Below are 11,906 nucleotides of genomic sequence, written 5' to 3' on the forward strand. Positions count from 1 at the left end.
AACAGGACTTAGCGATGGCAAACAACAGCAGGGATCGCCCTGGATCTGAACTCAGGACCTCTCGCAGCTTCGCGAATCACAACATCTAAATACCTCTAGACCAAATATCCACGACTGGGAGAATTGTTCAGATACAGATACTTATATTGTCATCAAAATCTGATCAGATAGCTGAAGTGAAAGTTGGAAGCGCTGTGAAAACTCAGGAAGCCAGGTAGCATGTGCGCACAGGGAAAGGAATCTATTCTTACACCTCCATAACCTTTCATTTAACCTGGTAAAGGTTGGAAATGTAGTAAATTTTAAACAAAAGAAATCCAGGAGCTAGGCAAAATAACAACAGGAAAGGGCTCTGATTGGGTCCAATTCAGGAGAGATAAATGAGCAAGTTCTTTATGGTCCATGTCCTGAGCGTGAGGAAAGCAGAGTATCACTGAACGTTTACACAGCAGAATGAGACCATTCACAAGGTCTTTGAAGCACTCACGTGTGCTGTGGAGAATAGAAAACCGGAGGATGTACTGTACAGTGATTACACAGGAGCCGCGGTGATGAGCTTGGTGGATTTTGGAAATTGAGAGGAACACATGAGCAGCTTGTGTGACTATTTCACATCATTGCTGCTTTCATAGTGCAGCAAACATTAATAGTTGTTGCCATTGGATGAAAGAGTCACTTCTGTTCCATCTGAACAGATCATTTTGAAAGAGAGATTTGCCTCTGGTGGAAATAGATCTGAGATGAAAATAATGAAATATAAAATGAAGTAATTTAGATGAAACATCCAACGTATTAGAAATACTGGGACATCCAACCTATTAGAAATGTTGGATTCACAGCAAGTGACATGAACTGATGCTGTGATCGCAGATATAGAACTGGAACCCACCATCACACCGAATGAATCTGCTGTCTGTTTAATTGTTGATCAGAGAAAAGTATTGATCATCTTGCATTATGGGACATACGGGAACTCAGTCAATAAGCTGTCTCCACTCACAAATAACAAATTTCATTTTGCAACTTTAAACCTTTTGCTATGTTCTGTACATTTACCAAGAAGATTTATAAAGTAAGTGAATAGAGTTTCTGATGGTAAAAAAACCGCGTTCACGCTCTTGGGGTACGGAAGCACAGTGACGCACACAGAGGAGAAAACATAAGCATAGACCATAAGCGAGACAGAGGACTAAAGAACGACAAAAGGGAGGCTTGGTATTAAGGGAATATAGCTTAGGGGTAGAGCATTTGACTGCAAGTCAAGACGTTTCTGCATTCAAATCAAATGCATCCTTCCGCACTTACCTGATGCTTTCTCAATTAAAACTGCCCTTCATTGACTGGAAAGCGCTTTGTGACGTCCACTGGTTGGGAGAGGTTCTATATAAATGCAAGTATTTCATGATCTTCAATCCCAGTCCTCTGTAACTGAGCACAGTCAGTGGGAACAATCTGTCCCTCCCTGCTCGATCAAACGGCCCTTTTCCCATGTTCGGAGAAGGGATTAATCATTACACCACAACAACACTGTGGGCTAAAATAATAAAATATGCATGGTTAGATTTGTAAACGATGCCATCATTTGGTCCTTCTGTGTCAGGTTTGGTGAAAATTGAATTGGCGTGGAACTTGCAGCCAACACGCTGTCACCCTGATTTAGGATGCCATGTGGGTTTCAGTTGTGTCAGTCTCTGTGGCGCAATTGGTCAGCGCATTCGGCTGTTAACTGAAAGGTTGGTGGTTCGAGACCATCCAGGGACGGCGCTTTCACTTTTTTTTTCCTCTCCATCTGCTTTCATTGTCTCTCGGTTTCTCAGTGTCACTGAGTCCTTGGGCAACACTAAAAAAAGGTTATCGTGTGTTTCTGCCTCTACTGTTAGCCGACGTTAGTTTATTGAACATTTATCTCTAACATATTATTTGTAACAATTTATATATTTCAAATATTATTAAACTCAATAACTGAACTCGAAACTTTAACCCATGTTTGATCTTTGGTTTCCATTTTCCTGCCCATTCCTCTTCTTTTTCAGATAGATCAGGAATCTGTCTGTCCCAACCTGAAATATGTTCAATGAGGGAAATACACAGCAAGTCGGCAAAGATCAGTGGAATGAGGACTGAGTTAAACTTTCAAAGAACAAAGAACAATACAGCACAGGAACAGGCCCTTCGGCCCTCCAAGCCTGCGCCGCTCATGTGCCTACGAGACCATTCTTTCGTATTCCTCTATTCCCATTCTGTTTATGTGGCTATCTAGATAAGTCTAAAACGATCCCAGCGTGTCCGCCTCAATCACCTTGCTTGGCAGTGCATTCCAGGCCCGCAACACCCTCTGTGTAAAATACATCCCCCTGACATCTGTGTTGAACCTTGCCCCCTCACGTTGAACCCGTGACCTCTTGTGCTCGTCACCTCCGACCAGGGAAAAAGCTTCCCACTGTTCACCTTTTCCATGCACTTCATAATTTTATACAGCTCTTTTAGGTCGCCCCTCATCCTCCGTCTTTCCAGGGAGAACAACCCCAGTTTATCCGATCTCTCCTCGTAGCTAAGACCCTCCATACCAGGCAACATCCTAGTAAACCTTCTCTGTACTCTCTCCAAAGCCTCCACGTCCTTCTGGTAGTGTGGCGACCAGAACTGGACGCAGTATTCCAAATGTGGCCTAACCAGCGTTCTATACAGCCGCAACATCATATGCCAACTTGCATATTCTATGCCCCGTCCAATAAAGGCAAGCATGCCATATGCCTCCTTCACCACCCTCTCCGCCTGTGTTGCCACCTTTAAGGATCTGTGGACTTGAACACCCAGGCCCCTCTGTGTGTCTATACTCCTGATGGTTCTGCCATTTATTGTATAGCTCCCCCTTACATTAGATCTGCCGAAATGCATCACTTCGCATTTATCTGGATTAAATTCCATCGCCATTTCTCTGTCCAATGTTCCAGCCTATCTATATGCTGCTGTATTCTCTGACAATGTTCATCACTATCCCCAACTGCAGCAATCTTCGTGTCGTCCGCAAACTTACTGATCACACCAGTTACATCTTCCTCCAAATCATTTATATATATCACAACAGCAGACGTCCCAGTACAGTGCCCTGCGGAACACCACTAGTCACAGGCCTCCAACCGGAAAAAGATCCCTCCACTGCTACCCTCTGTCTTCTATGGCTAAGCCAGTTTTCCACCCATCGAGCTAGCTCACCTTTTATCCCGTGAGATTTAACCTTTTGCACCAGCCTGCCATGAGGGACCTTGTCAAACGCTTTACTAAAATCCATATAGACGACATCCACGGCCCTTCCCTCGTCAATCGTTTTTGTCCCCTCCTCAAAAAACTCAACCAAATTTGCGAGGCATGACCTCCTTCGTACAAAACCATGCTGTCTATCGCTAATGGGATTATTCAGTTCTAAATGCGCATATATCCTATCTCTAAGAATATTCTCCAACAACTTCCCTACCACGGACGTCAAGCTCACAGGCCTATAATTACCCGGGTTATCCTTGCTACCCTTCTTAAATAACGGGACCACATTTGCTATCCTCCAATCCTCTGGGTCCTCACCTGTGTCCAGTGAAGAGACAACGATTTCTTTTCGAGGCCCAGCAATTGCATCTCTCACCTTCCCGAGGAGTCCAGAATAGATGCCATCCGGCCCTGGAGATTTGTCTGTCTTAATCTTTCCTAAAAAAACCTAACACTTCCTCCCTTGTAATTGAGATTTTTTCTAACGGGTCAACACATCTCTCTGAGACAATACCAGTCAACATGTCCATCTCCTTTGTGAATACTGATGCAAAGTATTCGTTTAGGATCTCACCTACTTCCTTTGGTTCCAAGCATAATTCCCCTCCTTTGTCCCTGAGAGGTCCGATTCTTTCCCCAACTACCCTCACCAGTCATTTCACCAGAATGCATTTTTTATAATTGCAAAGTCCTGAGACTGAGAGCAGATAGTTCACATTTGAGGCGTTTCAGTTCTTTGAGAGATGAATGCCTGCCGTGTTTTACAAGGTAAGTTTCACAGGTTCAGCAATGATGAGATTGGTGGGTTTTGGAAATTGAAAGTTAAACGTGAACAGTTTGTGGGACTATTTCATTTATCATTGCCGTCTTGCGGTGTGGCACAAGGTGTGGTTTTATGTTCTGATAAAATCTGTATTTATAATACAAGGATTAGATGGTGTAAATTCCCAGCAGGTTTGGCAGAATCTGTGGACACGCATCAAATTCTAAACACTTCCATGTGTCACCTGTGTTCCTGAAGTATACTGATTATTGCGTTCAAAAAAACTGATAAAAGCTTTTCAAAGCAGCTGTTCCATCTCCAAGTGTTATTAAATATTAAGGAATCACATTATCTCACAGCTATGTGGCATTTACACTTCCCCAATGCTTGAATAATATTCTGCAACTGCAGTCATGGAGAAAGAGATAAAATTCGGGACAAATGTTGTTTTCAGAAACTTATGTTAGATCAATGTCTGCCACATGGCTAAGGTTTTCAACAGAATTATAATTCTAGAAAACAAGGATTTAAACTGCAATCAGAATGCAAGGTTTGATATTCTAGGCTGGTCACATTGGTCATGAGCAGAGTTTCTGGATTGTAGGAGTTAACATGTTCATTTCATATACAATGAGCTCCCCGATTCAAAATCAGGTCGAAACATAATCAAAATTAATTTTTTTTTAATTTTCCCAGATTCTAGATCGCTGTTGCATATGAACTGGATTGGAGCAGACAAAATGTTAATTTGTTCTTCACCATTTATTGAACAAAATGCCCTCAGCAAAGTCGCCACTGGCATATTGTTGCTTTTCTGCTTCCACACTCACGGTGCAGCTGATGCAGGCTAGATTGATGAACCATGGCAAATTGAGCGATGTTACGGTTAGATGGTGGCAAAAGTGCCGCAGTAAGGTACTCTGGGCTCACATTTTCTGGTTAATGTTTCAGCCATTTCTGACTGAGATATGGAGACATTTCTTCACTCAAAGACTTGTGAATCTTTGGAACTCTTTGACATATTATTGTCACATGTATTAGCATACATTGAAAAGTATTGTTTCTTGCGCGCTGTACAGACAACGCATACCGTTCATAGAGAAGGAAACGAGATTGTGCACAATGTAGTGTTACAGACATAGCTGGGGTGTAAGAAATTGAATTAAAGCATTGTTGGAGAGTTTCAAAGAGTTAGAATGAAGTTTTAGAAGCACAGAACAAGAGGAAAAGATAGAATTAGAAGGTATGCTGGGCATAGCTTGCAAGAGGTCGCCTCGCTCGGGCGCCATCTTGCATCAATTCCGTAGCCGCACAGAGGTCTGTGGATCTTCAGTTGATGAAGACATTGAAGGTTGAGGTGGAGAGTTGTTGGAATCTAAGTGAATGAAGGGCTGTCGGGATAAGCTGGGAAATTGGGATTGAGGTTGTGGATCTGCCTTGATTAAGTCGTGGAGGAGGCACAATGGGTCATGTGACCCAATTCTACTCCATTGATTCTGTTCACTGGCAATACCAGATACGGCAGCAATAGGTTCTGCTGGTAGCGTTGATGAGTTCAGTGCAGTAGTGATGTGGAGTTGCCGGCGTTGGACTGGGGTAAGCACAGTAAGTAGTCTCACAACACCAGGTTAAAGTCCAACTGGTTTATTTGGTAGCACAAGCTTTCGGAGCACTTCCCCTTCATCACGTGAGTCACCTGATGAAGGGACAGTGCTCCGAAAGTTCGTACTACCAAATAAACCTGTTGGACCTAAACCTGGTGCTGTGAGACTACTTAAAGGGCAATAATATTAGTTGAAGCGTGTGATCGAATCTCATCACCGCTATATGTCCAGTTAATTAAATTTACGAAATACCTTTGTTGTCACACGAATTCCATGCAACTCAAATGTAAATTATTGTTGGCAATTGACGGGTTTTGGAACCAGTTTCCTTGAATCATTGTATCCCAATGTTTCCGTGGTGTTGTGATTGTCACATTCGCCTCACACGCGAAAGGTCCCCAGTTTAATCCCTGCAGAAATACTTTTCTCATAAAGAGAAATGGTTGGACGATCGAAACAGACCTGACCGCATCTGCAGAGAGAGAATAGAGCCAAAGTTTCAAGCCTGGATGACCCTTCGTTATAGCGACAGACTCGAAACTTTGGCTCTATTCTCTCTCTCCAGATGCTGTCAGACCTGCTGAGATTTTCCAGCATTTTTCTATTTTTGATTCCGGTTCCAGCATCTGCAGTATTTTGCCTTCACAGAAAAAATCCAACCGTTTTTAATTTCTGAGGGATTCGATTAGTGGAATTATTTGCTCGTTTGTCACTCAACATGAACTGACCTGCTGAGATTTCCCAGTATTTTCTGATTGTAAAGTCAAGAATCACTCAACGAAAGGGAAAAAAAGGAATTTCTGTGATAGAGCACAAGGGAGGATCGATTACATGACACCAGGAATGGTGGACAAAGCAACACTGAGCCAGTGATAGTGGAACCTGGGTGGTCTAGTGGTTCATAGTCAATGTTTCCACATTGATGATGATGCCTGCAATTGATGATAAACTGTTAACTAAACGGCACTTTGCTCAGCACGTACTGAGTTTCTGGAGTCGAAAGTATTTGAACATGAAGGAACAATACATAATTTGTTTCAGTTGGCAATAAGATGTTGGAATGACTGTTTGACAATGTCAGTAGCGAAAGTGACCTGAAATGAAGCGGTGGAGACAGAGATGGTTATCAACGAATTTCAAATCTCTGATATTAGCTTTCCTGGCATGCCGTGGTCAGGTTTCATCGCCATGTTCCGCGTTAGAGCCCCAGGCAAGTAGTAAACAACTTCTTATTTAACTCTCCATTAAACGAAAACACGCCTCAGTGTCTGTTGAGGGAGAAACAAGATTAATCCGCAACTGGATGAATTGTATCAGAGCTGGAAAAATCAGAGATGTAACAATAACAATAAACTCTGAAGAAGAATAAGACGGCAGACATTTATCACAAAAGCAACTGACACACATGTCAACTTCTTCCTCTTTCAAGTCTCATCGATTAACTCCTGGTTCTCCACCTCGGATATTTCCACATCCATTAAATATCACCCACCTGAAAATTTAACCTCTTCTTCTCTCCACTGATGATGGTACACGAACTCCGAGCTGGGCGCAGGAATTGGCTCCATAGCTCAGTGGTTGGAGGAGATCGGGTGTAAGGTTGGACAGTTTAAAGTTTATTTATTAGTGTCACAATTGAGCTTACATTAACACCGCAATGAAGTTTCTGTGACAATTACGTCGTCGGCAGAACCGGCACATTCTCGGATAAAATTGACAACTAATTTAGCATGGCCAATGTACCTAACCAGCACATCTTTCACTCTGTGGGAGAAAGAAGGAGCACCCGCAGGAAACACACGCAACACGGGGAAAACATGCACACTATGCACAGACAGCAACCAATGCCTGGAATTGAAACTGGGCCCCTGGCGCTGTGAGGCATCAGTGCCACCATGTTGCCCAAAAAGATATTCTCTTGTTCATAAACTGAGAAAGAGCAGATAATGTTTGTAAAGGTGACCTAGTTCTTTTGTAATTAATTAGAAATGAGCGTCGCTGGCTGGCCAGCATTTATTGCCCGTCCTGGTTGCCCTGGGACAGTTAGGGTCAAACACTTTGCTGCAGCTCTGGAGTCAATGTAGGCCAAGACGGATAAGGGACGGCAGGTTTCCTTCCCTGAAGCACATTACCGAACTCAATGTTTTTTTTTTCCGACAATCGACAATGGTTTCATTGTCATCAGTAGATTCTTAATCCCAGATAGTTTTTATTGAACACAAATTCTACAAGGTGCCGTGGCAGGATTCAAAAGCGTGGCCCCATAAAATTGGATGAGTTTCTGGATAAATAATCTCGCGATAATACCACTAGGCCATCCTCCTTCCGAATATAAGCGTTTATCTTGAGAGATTTGGGTGTGTTTGTACAAGGAACGCAGGAAGAGAGCATGGTGGTGCAGCAAACAATAGGAAGGGAAATGACATTTTGGTCTTTATTGCCAACAGATTGCTGAATAAGAATAAAAACACCAATTTACATTGATACAGGGTTTTGTTGGGAGCAAGTGTGAAATATTCGGTGCAGTTCTGATATCCACAATGCTTTGTTTTCAGAAAAAGGCTACCCTTCCATTGGAGACGGTCCACTGGGTAGGTTCCTGTGATGAGAGAGTTCTCCTGGGATGAGAGGCTGGGTAAATTCGGCTGAAGTTCCCTGGAGTTTAGAAGACTGAGGGGCAATCTTATTGAACCTACAGAATACTGAGACATTGATTCCCAGTCTCAGATGAGGACTCATCGCAGAACTGACACACAAACACATTCAGCCAAGACTCTAATTCTTAACTTTAATTGCATATTTGAAATGAATATATATTATACCATGTGATATGTATGATATGAATATTCATCAAATAAATAATGTTGACAACACCTGACAACAGTCGAGCGGCAACACGCGAGAAATATTTTTATTGTTGCCTAGGTTCACAAGCCGGAACTGCGCGACAATGAATGGTTATGGGGAAAATGAAAGTACAACCACCGCCTCTGGATGGTACTGAGCCACCAACCATTTGCTTAAAGTCGAACGCAATAACGAATTCCGACACTTAGACGAAGACACACTATATTAGGGTGTCAGCGAGTGCTGTATATATCCAACCCCAATTCTCTTTTTTAAAAACATAGTCGAGAACTACAACATGACCACATCGTTTACAATACTATGCAAGCCCCTTTGACTACTTTACTCCCCACAGTTTTGCAGCGATTTAGGGGTTTCCCGCTTCTCCCAACATGGGAAAGGGCCGTTTGATAGAGCAGAAAGGGACAAACTGTTTCCACTGACGATTGTCAGTAACCAAATAATTGGGACTGAAGGTAATTTATGAAAGATCGATTTGTATTCATGTAACGCCTTTCCCGGTTGGTGGACGTCACAATGCGCTTTGCAGCCAAAGAAAGACAGTCACAATTGAAACTAAGGCAACAATTAGACAAGGAAGGGGGCACTCGGATTTGAACCGAGGGCTGTTTGATCTGCAGTCAAAATGTCTACCACTGGGCTATATCCCCTCAGCTGTAAACTAGTGCTCGGGATCCAGCATAGTCTTATTAAGTCGTGGAGGGGGATTCAGTGGTCAGACTGCATCCCGCTTTGTCTCAGCGTTATTGGTTTCTGAGTGAAGTCGGAGAGCTTAGCGTTTAAGTTAGCGAGATGTTTTCTTGTGATTTGGCTGAGATTTGGATCCAGGACTAGGAGATGTTTGTGTCAATCTAATCGATAAAATCTACCCCATTGTCACACAGATTTGACCTTGTATCCCCATCTCTATTGGCAGCGCTTTGCAGCCTATCACTGTCCTTCACTATCTGTGTTTGTTCTTGAACTGTTGCCCATGTGACATTTCCAATTCGGACACAAATATAGATCGAACTCCACTACTTCTGACAGAGCTGTTTTCGATCAGGAAACAACTCAGGTTTGTGAATTAGATTAGCAAAAACTTTAAATCTTGGCATATCGAAGCCGATCTATGACCCTGAAAGTGCCAGATCCTAAGCACTGGACCACCAGGGTTTCATTCTCCTGGTTCTCCCATAGACTGGATATAGGAACATGCACAGTGCCAATTATTCACAGTCGCATTCTCCTTCCAGTCTTGCGCACGTTGTTCAGCTTTGAAATTATTCATCTTTTCACATTAGCTTCCAGTGTGATGAAAGCAGAGCAGTGATAAGCTGAAGTTTTTCAACAGATTTACCACAATAAGGTTTATAACAAACATTACTCTTTGAATGTGGTGAGCCACAGTGAAATTTAATGCAGTAGAAGGTAACTCACTCATTCTGACTGTAGGTACCAGCAATTGCAATGTAAATATGATGTCGAGATACGGGGTTGGACTGGGGTGGGCACAATAAGAAGTCTCACAGCATTATGTTAAAGTCCAACAGGTTCATTTGCTCCGATAATAAAATCAATTTGCTTTATTTTATCAGCGCCCCGAAAGCTCCTGACTCCAAATAGACCTGGTGTTGTAAGACTTCCTAATGTAAATATGAATTGTTGTGGGTAATTGACAGGATTGTGGAATGGGGCAGATTTGTCCTTCTTCCTGTTCAACCTGCCACAAGTATCGCTCCCGTTTTCGACCAGGAAGCAATGCCCACTCTCCTTAATTCATGTGTTGCACGAGAGCAATGAACCATCATTCCCTAACCGTGAATCGAACCCAAACCATGGCAGTTAAAGCAGCGAATTCTATCGACGAAACCAACACGGAAATTGAGCTGACCTGAGCATTATTGAGCAATTGTGGGTGTGTGTGTGCGTCTGTGATTTGGGAGAAAGGTCACGTGCTCTAGGGTAATCCTTGATGAATGAAGCCACCGACCTCTTCATCGCTGAACGTTTTGTGTTCTTGAGCAATCGTCCTCTGGGTCTGATGCAGTGAGACCAGGAGAGTAACTCACTGCACCGTCCGCAATGTGATTGCGGTGCGATTTGCTGAAAGCTGTTAATTTTACAAAAATAATCTTTTTGCGAATTGTAAATGAAATTCCCTTCAGTGCCCGGTAAGAATTCGCACAACACCAGGTTAAAGTGCAACAGGTTTGGTTGAAATCACGAGCTTTCGGAGCGCAGCTCCTTCATCACTCACGCTGAGTATTCATCACATTTTTCTGTCTTTGAATGAAAGCAATAGATATCTCGTCAATTCCCGTGTATCCTGAGTGGACGACACTGATTTCCACAGTACACTGCTTTAAATGTTTGTTTTCAATGTGAAATTCGGTGGTTTGATTCCATGTGAAGCATTTAAATTTACACTCTTCCGGGAATATGGTGACATAGTGGTAAAATGAGTGGAGTTTGAATCCTGTGGCCCAGGCTCACAGGTCACGATTCCACCGCAGTCTAGAACTGAAACGGAACTGAAAGCTCGTCTCAGTAATGAAGCTTTGTTTTCTGATTGTCATGAAAACACATCTTGCAGAAGGAAATCTGCCATCCTTCTCCTTTCTGGCCTCCATGGGACTCCAGAGGAAAGGCAGTGTGATTGACTCTTAACTGCCCTCTGAAATGGCCCAGCAAAATACTCAGTTCAGAGGGAAACATGGATGGACAACAAATGCTGGCATTGACAACAAAATATATATTGCATCAGCAGCATTTTAAGAAATGATTAATTCTCATTTTGTTTCATTTCATTTCAAACAGGGTGACATAGTCTGGTGTCTTAATATTTTAAACCTCAACCTTTCAACTGTTCAAACAGGTAAGATTCAGTCAGAGAAAAGTGAACCACTGTGATCCAAAACAAGGAATTGTATTTGCTGCAAATCCCACCTCAAAACAGAAAATATTGGAAGCACTCATCGGCTTCAACAGCTTCTGTGGAGAGGGAAAGAGAGTGAATGATTCAGGTTGCTGACCTTTGACCCTAACTGGAAACAAGTAGTGATTGAATGGTTTACAAACAAGTACAGAGTCAAGGAAAATAGAGAGGGAGAGGAGGAAAGAACAAACGGTCTTCTGATAGGATGGAAGGCTGGAGTGATTGAATTACGATGGAGATGATTATTGTTCCCACTGACACAATCTCGCAGATCTGGGTTTAAATCTCATAATAAATAAGAACAAAACCTCTCGCTGAGTTCAGCGCTGAATTCCCCGCCTTCCAGTGAACTGGAGGTAGTTTTCAGTCAGAAACCCACAACTGTGAGATAAACAACGCAGAAAGCAGAAAGACTCAGTTTGAGCGGTGACACTTCTGGAAGGACGGAGATCTGGAATTCACCCAGGAATGAGGCAAAGTTTAAAAGCAATGT

General features: G+C 42.7%; 1 non-coding gene across 1 annotated transcript; it reads left to right on the forward strand.

The window, feature by feature from the left end:
* The first annotated feature begins 1,687 nt into the window (after positions 1 to 1,687).
* On the forward strand, positions 1,688 to 1,761 carry trnan-guu (transfer RNA asparagine (anticodon GUU)). The gene has a single exon. It is a non-coding gene; the product is annotated as a tRNA-Asn (tRNA).
* The last annotated feature ends 10,145 nt before the right edge of the window (positions 1,762 to 11,906 follow it).

Source organism: Mustelus asterias, chromosome 30, assembly GCF_964213995.1.
Source record: "Mustelus asterias chromosome 30, sMusAst1.hap1.1, whole genome shotgun sequence".
NCBI classification, from domain to species: domain Eukaryota; kingdom Metazoa; phylum Chordata; class Chondrichthyes; order Carcharhiniformes; family Triakidae; genus Mustelus; species Mustelus asterias.